The 11,944-nt window shown below is 45.6% G+C and overlaps 1 long non-coding RNA gene across 1 annotated transcript; it reads right to left on the bottom strand.

Moving 5' to 3' along the window:
• Positions 1–1,196: 1,196 nt before the first annotated feature.
• Positions 1,197–2,121, bottom strand: LOC138286743 (uncharacterized). Its single transcript, XR_011202045.1, has 4 exons — positions 2,068–2,121; positions 1,845–1,943; positions 1,584–1,728; positions 1,197–1,458 (listed from the first exon to the last, which is right to left on the bottom strand). It is a non-coding gene; the product is annotated as an uncharacterized lncRNA (long non-coding RNA).
• Between the last annotated feature and the right edge of the window lie 9,823 nt (positions 2,122–11,944).

The following is an 11,944-nucleotide window of genomic DNA, read 5'->3' as shown; positions in this document are numbered from 1 at the left end:
ATATTTAGACTTCTGGACATCCTTATTAATAAATGCGGATCCTGCACTCCTTAGGTTGCTCTGCAGGTCTAGTCATGCCCGTATAATAACTATTTCTGCATTGGCTGCTTCACAGGATTGTACCACCTCCCTTGTACTTCTTTCCAACCTCTGAATTATCTCCGTCTGGGTGCCTCTGAAGGACACAGTTGTGCTCCCAGCCTTCCTCAGTGTTAAGGTTTTGGAGTTCACTTTGGATTTTAGCTTTCTAACGGCCTGCTGTATTTCTATCATATATGTCTCTAGTACCAGGTTATGGTCCAAAACATCATATATTGGGGCATTAGTTGAGGCATCAGGGGAGGGGTGGATATTACCACTAGTTGTCCATACTACAGTTCCCTGGTTAAATTCAATAACCCCTTTCTGAAGGGTAGGACCAGGATGGGTCATAAAAACAGGGTCCCAGTGTGAACACCCCAGTACTTCTGAGGCCTGTTTTTCGCTAGACGGTGTTCCAAAACTCTGATTTTGCGACCCACTACCTCCTACACAACTGTCAGGGTATGTTGAGGTTGGGGATGCTAGTATACACTTGATGGGGGGCTGGTGGGATCGTATGCTCCAGGTGGTGTTATCGGTGACATTGGATATGGGGAACTTAAATGGTGGTCGTAATAGCTTAGGGCCACAGAGGTGTAGGACGTGCAGGGCTGGGAACAGGGGATTGCTGAACAGGAGATTGCTGTACCTCTGGGTCTACACTAGAAGACCTGTTGTGCTCGGTGGCTGCTGTTGTTTCAGAACTCTGCACCAAACCTGCCAGCACCTTGAGAAGCCTAATACATCCAGAATAAGGGTCCTCTATGGGGTGATCATTTTCAAACTGAGAGTCCAAAAGACTATGTGGAAAAGTTACAGGAGATTTTGGGACAGGTCCTCTGGGAAGCACATTTACATTAGGCACCTCAGACATTAAGCATTTAGGTCTTTGCGGATTATGGGGTCCTGTCTGAGATGTAGCTGTGTTTTTAACTGATAGATCTAAAGTAACTGTTTGTAGCTCAGGGACTGCATGCTTCTTCTTGTGATTCTTTAAGGAAAGACAATTTATTTTAGGGTTTTTGCACTGCTTGAGGCCCACTTCTGTGGTTTTACACACTCCCTGCAGACTTGTGTCTTCGGTTGTAAGTGATCCACCACCAGTGTGTCCAAGCTCTTGCACAAACAGAGTTTCTGTAGAAGTGCTCAGTGTACTGGTCGTAGGGTTTATTTGTAAAGTGATCTAGGTGTAAAGGTCTGTACTTGGTCTATGACTGTTATTTGTAGAGCCAGCGCTTGGTTTGTCCTGATGCACAGCGTTGATCTCCTCGGATATTGAAGGCTTTGTGTTTTGAAGGGTCCCGATGATATCCTTTAGAGGTGTTTACGACTGCTTAGACTTACGCTGAACTCCTCCAGAGATCTTTTGTGACGGCTCTACGATGTAAAGATAAAAAAATACATATTAAATATTGCTATAACTGCTATATCCTAGATGAACAAGCTGTTTGAGAGAGAAAGACGTAGGATTCTTTTGACTCTACATTTTGTAAAACACATACCTGATGTGATCCTTTGTGAAGGCCATTTCTTTATAGGAGACCCTTCTTTAGACAAAGTAGACTTCTTTTTTTAGGATCACCTTTTTAGAGCCCAGCTCTAACTTTTGCGGTGGCTGCATGCGGCCCTTGTATGCCCCCAGGGGCTCTGTATGGAAGAAAAAGGAATAAATGTCACATTTACAATATAATGCACTGACTAGACACGGTCTCGGTTAATGTTTATGCTTACATAGCGTTTACACAAGGGATCATTTGATTTACCTGCAAGAGTTGTATCCTGTTGCACTGTGGACTTTGCATCTTGAGCCTCTAGGATTTTCTGTACAGCATTGACCACTATCTGTACTTCGGTGTCATAGCCTGTAAAAAGCAGACAGACACCAGAAAACATTATTATAAATAAATAAAATAACAAATAAGAGAAGGTTGTTGAGGCTGTAAGTTGACAAGGTTCTCTGAACAATAAAGCTCTAGATAGCTGTACCTTGCTGAAAGGCAGCCATTTTCTCTGGGGTCCGTGTTAGCTCTTGGGCACCCTGAGTACAGAAGAGATATAATTGACTTTAGACCATAACTCGTTTTGCGCCACATTTTTCTAAACATGCGCCTACCATTCACTAGCAATAGTCAGTTAAAATCAGAACACCGCAAACTGAAAATCAACTGTTTCAGGAGACACTGTTGCTAAGTAAAACAAACAAAATATAAATCTAAAGGTCTGTAATTACCAGGGCGTATTTTACACTAATGATTGTTGAACTACAATTGTATATTTTGCACCAGTGTTAGCATACAGACACCAAACCCCTCATGAAGTCTCTTCCAGCGCTGTTTTAAATTTATATCCTGTCTAATACGGTGCCATACTTACTTTTTCTGCTTAACAGATTAATTGTGCGCCTTACAGACATATTACCAAATACATCAGATGTACAGAATAATACAACTTTAAGTTACTCCCCCTCACAACTGCATCGTCTGAGATTATTATACATAAAGAACAAAGCTCTGAGAGTGCTACAAACAAAAACATTGTGTTCATGTTTTTCTAAGCATCGAGCATTGTTTATCAAAAGGGACTCGAAATATATTGCAATATTTATATGGTTCCACAGCTTTCATAGCATGGTTTTACTTTTGCAAAACTGTAATTGCTACATTGTCACAATAATACAATATACCAGTTTAAAAAGCCTTGCATTTGTATATGTATGTATGTATATGTATATATATACATATGTATATATATGTATATATACATATATATACACACACAAAACGTGGATCGGATCCCCTCCAGTCCTGGTTTCCACTCTCTCCCATGTCCTCCCCTGTGCTGGGGGTGGAGCTCTCTTTAAGGCCCAGCCTGGAGGGTGGGATCAGATAGGCTGTGCCTTGCTCCACCACAGAAATGTGTATTCGTCGACCCCCTTCAATGCCATTGAACAACTGAGGGCTGAGGAGAGGGGCATGGGGGACCCAAGCCTCATGCTCAGCACCTCCCTGGATATCGGGAACCCCAAGGTGAGTGTCTATGGGGATGGGGGGCTTGAACCCGGTGATCAGCGTACCCACCATTGAGAAGGTGTGGGGCTGGGGGGGCTATAGGGCGGAGGACACGAGCCTCACACTCAGTATCCTCCTGCCATCACTGAAGTGTTTTTTTTTTATTATGTATTTCATTATTTTTTTTATGTGGCTGGTGGCCCACGGGGACCGGTGAAAGATGCTTAGGGCCGTGGGCCCAAGCCGTTTGTGAGGTCTCAGGTGGTGGGGGCAGGGACCGTGAGCCATGTGCTCGCTGGCCCCGACCGTGAAGTCTGAGGCCCTCGGAACGTCAAGTGCGAGGCCCGTTGCCCCCCCACCGAGGTGCTGTGAGGTCCTGGGGGACTGGAGGGCACGAGCCTCGCGCTTGGCCCCCTCCAGTCCCCCGATGCAGTGGCGTCCTTATGTAGTGGGGCAGGGGCTGTGAGCCACACGCTCTGCGGCCCCGGCCATGAAGGGAAGAGGCCCTCGGGGCTGGGGGCATGATGCTTGCGACCCCGCCCCATTCATCCCTGGTTTTGGTGTGGTGTTGGGAGGGGCCGCGAGCCTTGCGCTGGGCACCCCCCACCTGGCCATGAAAGCTTGAGGCCCTCAGGGCTGGGTGGGCGCTGAGCACGAGGCTCGCGACCCCATTCAGAAGAGCCATGAGGTCCGGGACTGGAGGACACAAGCCTCGCGCTCGGTGCTCTCCAGTTCCTCAGATGCACCCATCATCCTTGTGGTGGTAGGGCGGGGGTCTTGAGCCATGGCCTCAGTGCCCCCAGCCATGTAGGGGGCAGAGGTCATCCGGGCTGAAGACGCCAAGCGTGAGTTTTGCGACCCCCACAACCTTGTCATGAAAGGCACCGAGCGTGAAGATTGCGACTCTCGCTCTGAAGAGCTGTGAGTTCTGGGGGGCTGGAGGGCCTGAGCATCACACTCAGTGCCCTTCAGCCCTCTGGACCCCACAGCTATTCAAGGCGGGGGTTCACGGGCTTCACCCTCAGAGCCCCTGCACCGGTGAAACAGCAGCCACTGAGGAGGGAGCGCGTGGCACGTCGAGCACTCTCTGTTATTTGTAGGCCCTGGGGTGTTAGGGTAGGCGGTGCGATCCTCGTGCTGGGCACTTCTACCCCTGTAGAGTAGTGGACAATTGGGGGAGGGAGCATGTGGCTTGTTGCTTCCTTCCTCGTCATGATTGTGGGTCCTGGGATGTTGGGGCATGGGGTGCCCAGACATGCCCTTTTGGAGTAGCAGGCAACTAGGGGAGGGAGCGACAAGCCACACCCCCCTCCCTGATGATTGTAGGTCCTGGGGTGTTGGGCTGGGGGGTGCCCTGCGCGCTTGCGCTGGGCACTCACTGCCCCTTTTATCATACTTAAATCATATTTTGCACAAAAAAGACAAGCCCTAGATAATAGTAATCAAAGTATAAAGCACATTATGCTCTGGGTGACATAGAAAAAGGGATGGAGACAGCTGTGGGTTGCAACTACATTAGAACATATACAAACAGACCATAATTATTTACCATACATAGGAGCTGGTTTGCATTAAAGGTTTGTGCTCTGCCCTTCATATTTTATCTCCTTTATGGTCTGGAGTAGCCCTGCTCTCCACAGAGATCAATATGCAGCTCACAAAAAGAGTCTTGTGAATGTGGTTGCGTGTATGATCCCCTTGGTGGGCTCTTATACTTGCTACGACATGTTAAAGCACAGGCTTTGTGGATGGGTGGGCTCAGAAATGGTTTTCTGGTTACGTTTCATAATTTATTAAATGCTTAAACCATTTATCGTGACACCTGGGAGGCTGTCACTTTCTACTTTGACATCTGCTAATCAGGTATGGGGTCCTCTGACTTGCAAAAATAGAGGTTGAAAGTTAATTGCTTGACGTAAGCAGTAACAAGCGGTTCTGATAAGATAATAGGGGCGGTGGGCAGCAACTCCTCTGGATAATATGTATTGGCATTAAGACCCCGTTGTGGAGAGTCAGGCCTCACTTATCTGTCCCTTACACACAATTTCTCTCCTTAAGACAACCATGACATGTTTTTTAAATGTCGTGCTCTATGGCCGTATTCACCCTCGTTGACCCTTTCTATTCATGTGGTGCTTGAGATTATTATAATTATTATTTTTTTAAAAGGTCACCATCGTACAATCCCTCTAAGTTATGCAATGCTCGGGGAGGGTGAGTGGGAGCTGTGTAGTTCCATTACTCCTCCCTCTGAGGAGGCACACTTAAGCCACACGGTCGTTACGGCCTGAACATGCCCAGACTTGTCCTCTTCGGTGCAGAAACATGGCACACACCTGCACGGCTGCCATTTTACACAACACATACACCTAGACACTATGGCAAGGACCCTGGCACGTGATTAACACATGATCACATGATGTCAACACCTACATTAGTTCCGGGTCGGGCTCTTGGGGGCACCAGAAGTTTCGGTAACAGACGTGACATCATATCCGGGGCGGGACAACTGTCACCTTTGAGTTTGATGAGTAAAGGCACCCCTATATTCTACTGCAGTTGGATACACTTTGGGTGCACTGTACAAATGGACATAACATAACCCCTTCTTTTTGCACTTACACTTGAACCATTGTCCTGCATATTAGGACAACCCCTCAACCACAGTCATTAAGTTTGTCACCAAGGACATGAAGCTGACAATGGTTGCAGACATTCTTCTCTCCATTTCACTCCCACAGAATTCCCTCCCAGCTGTTCTGGGGGAGGTAGCCACCCATCAGAGCAACTCCGGGTTTAAAATCAATATCAGCAAATCAGAAATTTTAAACATTTCAACACCCTGGTAGAAGGCTGAAGAGCTACAAAAATTGACTCCACTTTGGTGGGCGACTGTCCACATCAACTACTTGGCACTGGCTCAGGCCTCCACCCTTTCTAGAACAAAAACACTAATCTCCAACTACACAGAAGAGGGGTGAGGGCTGAACTCAATAGTTGCATATATGGCGCTTTCCTTGCTCGCCAATTTAGCGGCATTCAAAATGTGCATCCTGCCTAAGGTAATTTACATATTCCAGACCCTACCTCTCAAAATTCCCAGAGACTACATTACAGATCTACCAGACACTACACCCCCTTGCGCTTACTGAGGATGGGCGGCAGGAGGGGCCCGTAGTGCTAGAAGGGTTGCGGAGAAGACACTGTCCCCACAGTCCCAGGTTTGCCTGTGTAGTTATCAATACCAGATTAGAGATCAGGTGCCCCTTAGATAAATACAGTGGGGATCCCCATAATTTTACTTCTGGGCATTTGGCGAGGGTCAAGCCAGTGATAGCTTCTATTTGTGTCAGGACCATCCTTCAAACGTTTGTCAGCGCGGGACATGACCACAGTGCGTGAGTCAATGATCCCACCCGCCCTCAGAGCAGAAAGGTCTGGAGAAACTGTGTTGGACCTTGGGCATGGAGAAACTAGCCTTCACCGCACAGGGGAGAGAGACAGACAGAATTTGCTAAACAATGGAGCCCTATGCTCACCTAACTTAGCTAAGACTACAAAGAACTCTCTTGTCCCAAAAGGCTACGAGTGTTGAATATTTTAGATTACTTCAAATTGGACTGCTATTATTCCGCAATACTACAGACCCGAGCCACACAGTGGATGCCTGACCTATTAACACTAGGCAGGGGTAGGGCATGTGTGGGGGTGTGACACACTCCTGATCAGTGTATTTTGTGATAAATAGTTGGGAGCAGGTGCTTTCAGTTGGGTATGGTGAGATGTCTTCGGATTTCACCTGGGATTTTTTCACACATGGAGAAAAACGTACACAAACTCTCTCCCACTCTCTGTTGAAAGACTTCAAAAATGTTTGTTATTTCAAAAAGAATGCACTTGTTCTTACTTAGGCCCGTATTTATACTCCGTTTGCGCCGAATTTGCGTCGTTTTTTTCGACGCAAATTCGGCGCAAAACGAACGCCATATTTATACTTTGGCGTTAGATGCGTCTAGCGCCAAATTATGGGCAAATATCGTCATTTTTTTGCGTGAACGCCTTCCTTGCGTTAATGAGATGCAAGGAAGGCGTTCCCGTCTAAAAAAATGACGCCCGGGAGGTGGCGGGTCAAAAAACCCCGCATTTGCGCCACTATTTAACGCCTGGGTCAGGGTAGGCGTTAAGGGGCCTGTGGGCTCAAAATGAGCCCACAGGTGCCCTCCCCTGCCCCCAGGCACCCCCCCTGCCACCCCTGCCCACCCCAGGAGGACACCCAAGGATGGAGGGACCCACCCCAGGGACATTCAGGTAAGTTCAGGTAAGTATAATTTTTTATATTTTTTTAATTTTTTTGGGTGGCATAGGGGGGCCTTATTTGTGCCCCCCTACATGCCACTATGCCCAATGACCATGCCCAGGGGACACAAGTCCCCTGGGCATGGCCATTGGGCAAGGGGGCATGACTCCTGTCTTTACTAAGACAGGAGTCATGAAATGGCGTCTGGGCGTCGTAAAAAAATGGCGCAAATCGGGTTGAGGTGATACTTTTGCCTCAACCTGACTTGCCCCATTTTAAGACGCCCTAACGTCATTTTTTCCGAACGCCGGCGCTGCCTGGTCTACGTGGTTTTTTTCCACGCACACCAGGCAGCGCCGGTCTGCTTGCGCCGGCTAACGCCATTCCATAAATACGGCGCCCGCATGGCGCTTCAGAATGGCGTTAGACGGCGCTAAATTTTTTGACGCTAAACTGCGTTAGCGCAGTTTAGCGTCAAAAAGTATAAATATGGGCCTTAGTACTCCTACCAATCTGCATTCCTCTCCCTTTCCACTGACTCTTAAGCCCCTCTCGTTCGACTTGCTTGTCCTATAATGTATTTTAACATCATGTGCTGGCGTGATTGTCAAGAAATGTGAAGCTAACATTCACCCCCTACCAATCATACTGACCAAGCTACACCCCTGCCAGAACTGTGTTGACTGATAGACTTATCTTGCCTCTATACCAAATCCCTTAAAATGTGTAGCACACACTAATCCCTACAGCAGCTGTCTTAACCCTGTATGATATTTTGACAGCCTATTTGTGACTCATTAATATAGATCAATTTATGGGTTCCCGGATTTACGTTTTTTCAATTCCAGGACTGAGAGCCACATTGTGCACTTTACAAAACTATTCTATGAATACATTGGTTAAAAAAAGCTAGAGGTTTTATAAGTAGATTTAAAGAGGTATTCATGAAAAATCGTAATATATTTATTGCACATTATGATACATTTAAAGCATGCAAGAGGAGGCATATTCACAAACTGAATAGTTATGTTGGGGAGCCTAATCTATAATTTCTTCTGTCTATATTTCTCTCACGTTTCTTTCTATGGCTTTCCTTCTTACCATTTTTATCTCTTTCTTTTCTACCTTTTCTTCTATCATTCGTTTTTTTTCTGTCATTGGCTCCATCTTTCCATCTTTTTAATGTCTCACTTTCCATAATACTTTAGTGTTATGAGAGGTGGAGTTCCATTTACTAGGGACAGTCCGAGATGGAGGTCTTATTGTAGGAAAGTGGAGTGGGTTCCAGAAGCATTAAAGAATGACATGTCAGAAGTACAAGGGTTACTATAATATTGATTGAAGGAGGTGTTGACGATTATGGGACAATTGGTGCATATCGGTAAAGGATCCTAACTACCTAAAGGGAAAAGTGTGTTTTCACATCCATGCACAGTTGCAAAAATGATAAAAATACAGCCAAACTAAGGGCCTGATTTATACTTTTTTAGCACCGCATTTGCGTCAATTTTTGACGCGAAAGTAGCACAAATTTACAATTTATAATTGAATTTTGTAAGCTTGCGCCGCTTTTGCGTCAAAAAATGACGCAAATGCTGGGCTAAAAAAGTCTAAATGAGGCCCTAAGTGACGGGAAAGTGTAGTATATGGACCGAATGGCTTCTTGTAATAATATAAAAGGAAAACAAAGAGGACTGAACATCAAGGCAACTGTCAGTGGTAGGATGGTGAATGTGAACGCACAGAGGGGAAGCAAAGTGTTGAGATTGATGGCAACTTGGGTGGGATTGAGAGTGATCAGCAGCATGTTGAGGCATACACTATTACTCGTCATAATGGAGAAAGGGATGCTGAAGGTGCCATAGATAGTGTGTTGCAGTGCAAGAAAATGAGAAAGAAAATGAATCAAGAGGCCTTGTTTGAAGAGGGACGGTTAGGAGAGTGGTAACTGCTCCACAGAAACGAGAAGATTGCGAATGTGATTAATTGCATTCTTGACCTGTTGTCTAGTTAGCTCAGGAGGTGTTTGTATATGAGTACTTTTGTTGTCTGTGTACAAGTGTGAAGCTGTTTTCACTCGTTTCCTTTCATTGCTGCATGCATTTTGTTGGTCTGTCTTTGCTGATGCTAAATGACTGTCTTCTTTATTTCAATTACATAGAGGGGAGGGTGTGTAGCATGTTTTCTACTGCAGAACTGGGACTCCATATTTCATGTGTAGTGGCTTTAGAATCTAGGGTGAACAAGGCAGTTGAAGGTGAGCTTGGGCAGGACCAGATTGCTGCTGACCAGTGCTATCTATAAAGACTTTGGATTTAATTTAGTGTATGACTTCAGGATTGCGGCTGTTATTACTTCTGTCTCCCTATCCAGACTATTACCCATCATAATTAGACATCTGTGGAAAACTCTGTGCCTGTGCATGTTTTGGGCACCTCTCAGGAAAAACAAATGACTCTGACACCAGTGGAGTTTTCTACGTGTGGGGGTCATTTTTTATTTTAGTTTTATGCTGGACCGCAAAGATCCCAAACTGAAATCAAGTACATCAGACTGTTCACTGTAAATAGGGCAGGAAGTGTAGGGCAGACAGTCTGATGTACCTACACCAACGGACCCAACTCCTTTGGCCATCGGGGTAGGGTTTCCACCTGTGGAGCCAGCTGAGGCACTGCCGTCAGAAACATGGCAGTCCATGCCCTGCCACAGTCTGAATCAGGCCAGGGGAAAGGAGCATGAGGAAGAGGGGTTTCACTGCCCAATAGAGAGAGTAGGAAGACACCTGAGTGAAGATAAAAGCCCCAGCACTCATTCTGTGAAATGTCATAGTTAGCATCATGCAATGTTGGTGTGAGGATGTCAAACACTCTGGGCCTGATTCAAGCAAAGTGGCACTGCACCCAGTGCAGTGCCACTTCCCTTGCGCCCCTTAGTGCCCTCCCAATGCCACCATGTGTGCGCCATATCTAAGATACAGCACACCAAATCAGTAGTTAGGGAACCGTTTTTGACGCTAGTTCGAAGCTTTGCAGGATTAGCATCACATATTTTGCCGCTAATCCTGCAAAGCCCATTGAGGCCCAATGTAAACAATGGTGTGCTTCCTTTTAATGCCTTCTAGGAGCAGGCATTAAAAGTGTTGAAAAAAATGATGCAAAGATATCTCTTCTATTTTTTTGCGCCATTGTTTGGCCTCCCCTAACAGGGGTATGCCCTTTTTGCATACATTACGTCTGGCGCAGGCATAATGTAGCGCAAAGGGTTACAAAGTGGCACAGTGCATGCATTGCGCCACTTTGTAAATTTGGCGTGGCAATTTTGGTCTCATTGGGCCACATTCGTGTAAAAACAGTGGCGCTAATGTGGCGCAAGGAGGCAGTAGGGGCTCTGAAATCTGCCCCTCTGTGGCTAAATTCACACTACCGCTCTGCCTTTGAGGGTTGGTTACATGCACAAAACGTAAAACAATCTAGAATGCATATAAGCATCTCACTGGCTTTGCCGCCTCTTTCTGAAATGTCAGTACAACACGCAGTCACGGATGAAGAGCCTGCCTTTGCTCAGGATCAGTTACTTGTCTAAAACTGAAACGATTTTTAATATCTAAAACTGAAACGATTTGTAATATTGAGTTCAAATCATTGAAAAAACAGGTTAATTGCCACTTGTGTATAACACTCCATTATTATGGTATATTTTTGCCTAAGTAAGGCTGTTATTTGTTTGTGATGAAAAAGATATTAAAATGCCAAAAGGAGAAACGCCTTAACTATAACTTATAATACTCCAAAACTTAAGCACAGTTGCATTTAATAACAGTACCAACTGTGACAACACCTGGAGGCACATAAGATTACCAAAAGAAGTCTGGAAAGGTTTAATTTTAAAACAACAAAACCTCTGGTCTTCTAACTTCACCTCTAACCTAACCAGGGATATTTATTCTTTTTTTGTCTGTGAGGTTCAGAAGCACCTTAAAATGATTTATCTTGTGACGTATTACCACCAGCAACTCTACATTTAATGATCATGGTATGGTCAGTGGGTGACACCATACAAGTGAATAGTGTCATACATACACACAAAAAATGACTTTAACTTCTCAAATTAAGATACTTGGGCTGAGGACTTGGCAAAACATTTCCTTCTTTGAGTACTTGTGGAGTGAGAATGGTTGATCTAGTTGACATATTCCCGTAACACTCCATCATAATATATCTTGCAGGTACCAGAAACGTTCTGTGTCCAGGAAGTAAAGCAGGAGCCTGGACTGGGATTCACAAACAGCGTTGCTTTGTACTTCACAGTAAGGCACAAATACAATAGAATAGCATAGGTATAGGATTTTGTACTGGAAGAGTACGCTTCCAGTACAAATCCACAGGTTGTGTGCGGTGTTGAGCAGCCTTTGGTGAGCCAGCCCAGGGGTAGTGAGCAGCAGCCGGCCATTTTTAGGGGCGAGCGCAAAGCGCTCCATCCCCTGTACTAATCTCTATTTGGGCTTCCAACCACGCTCATGTCATGTCAGTCACTTTCATTGGTTTGTGGGCTTGCCTTT

This window comes from Pleurodeles waltl, chromosome 3_2 (assembly GCF_031143425.1).
Source record: "Pleurodeles waltl isolate 20211129_DDA chromosome 3_2, aPleWal1.hap1.20221129, whole genome shotgun sequence".
Classification (NCBI taxonomy): Eukaryota; Metazoa; Chordata; class Amphibia; order Caudata; family Salamandridae; genus Pleurodeles; species Pleurodeles waltl.
The sequence above is the reverse complement of the archived record's forward strand: the minus strand, read 5'-3'. Positions and strand labels throughout refer to the sequence as shown.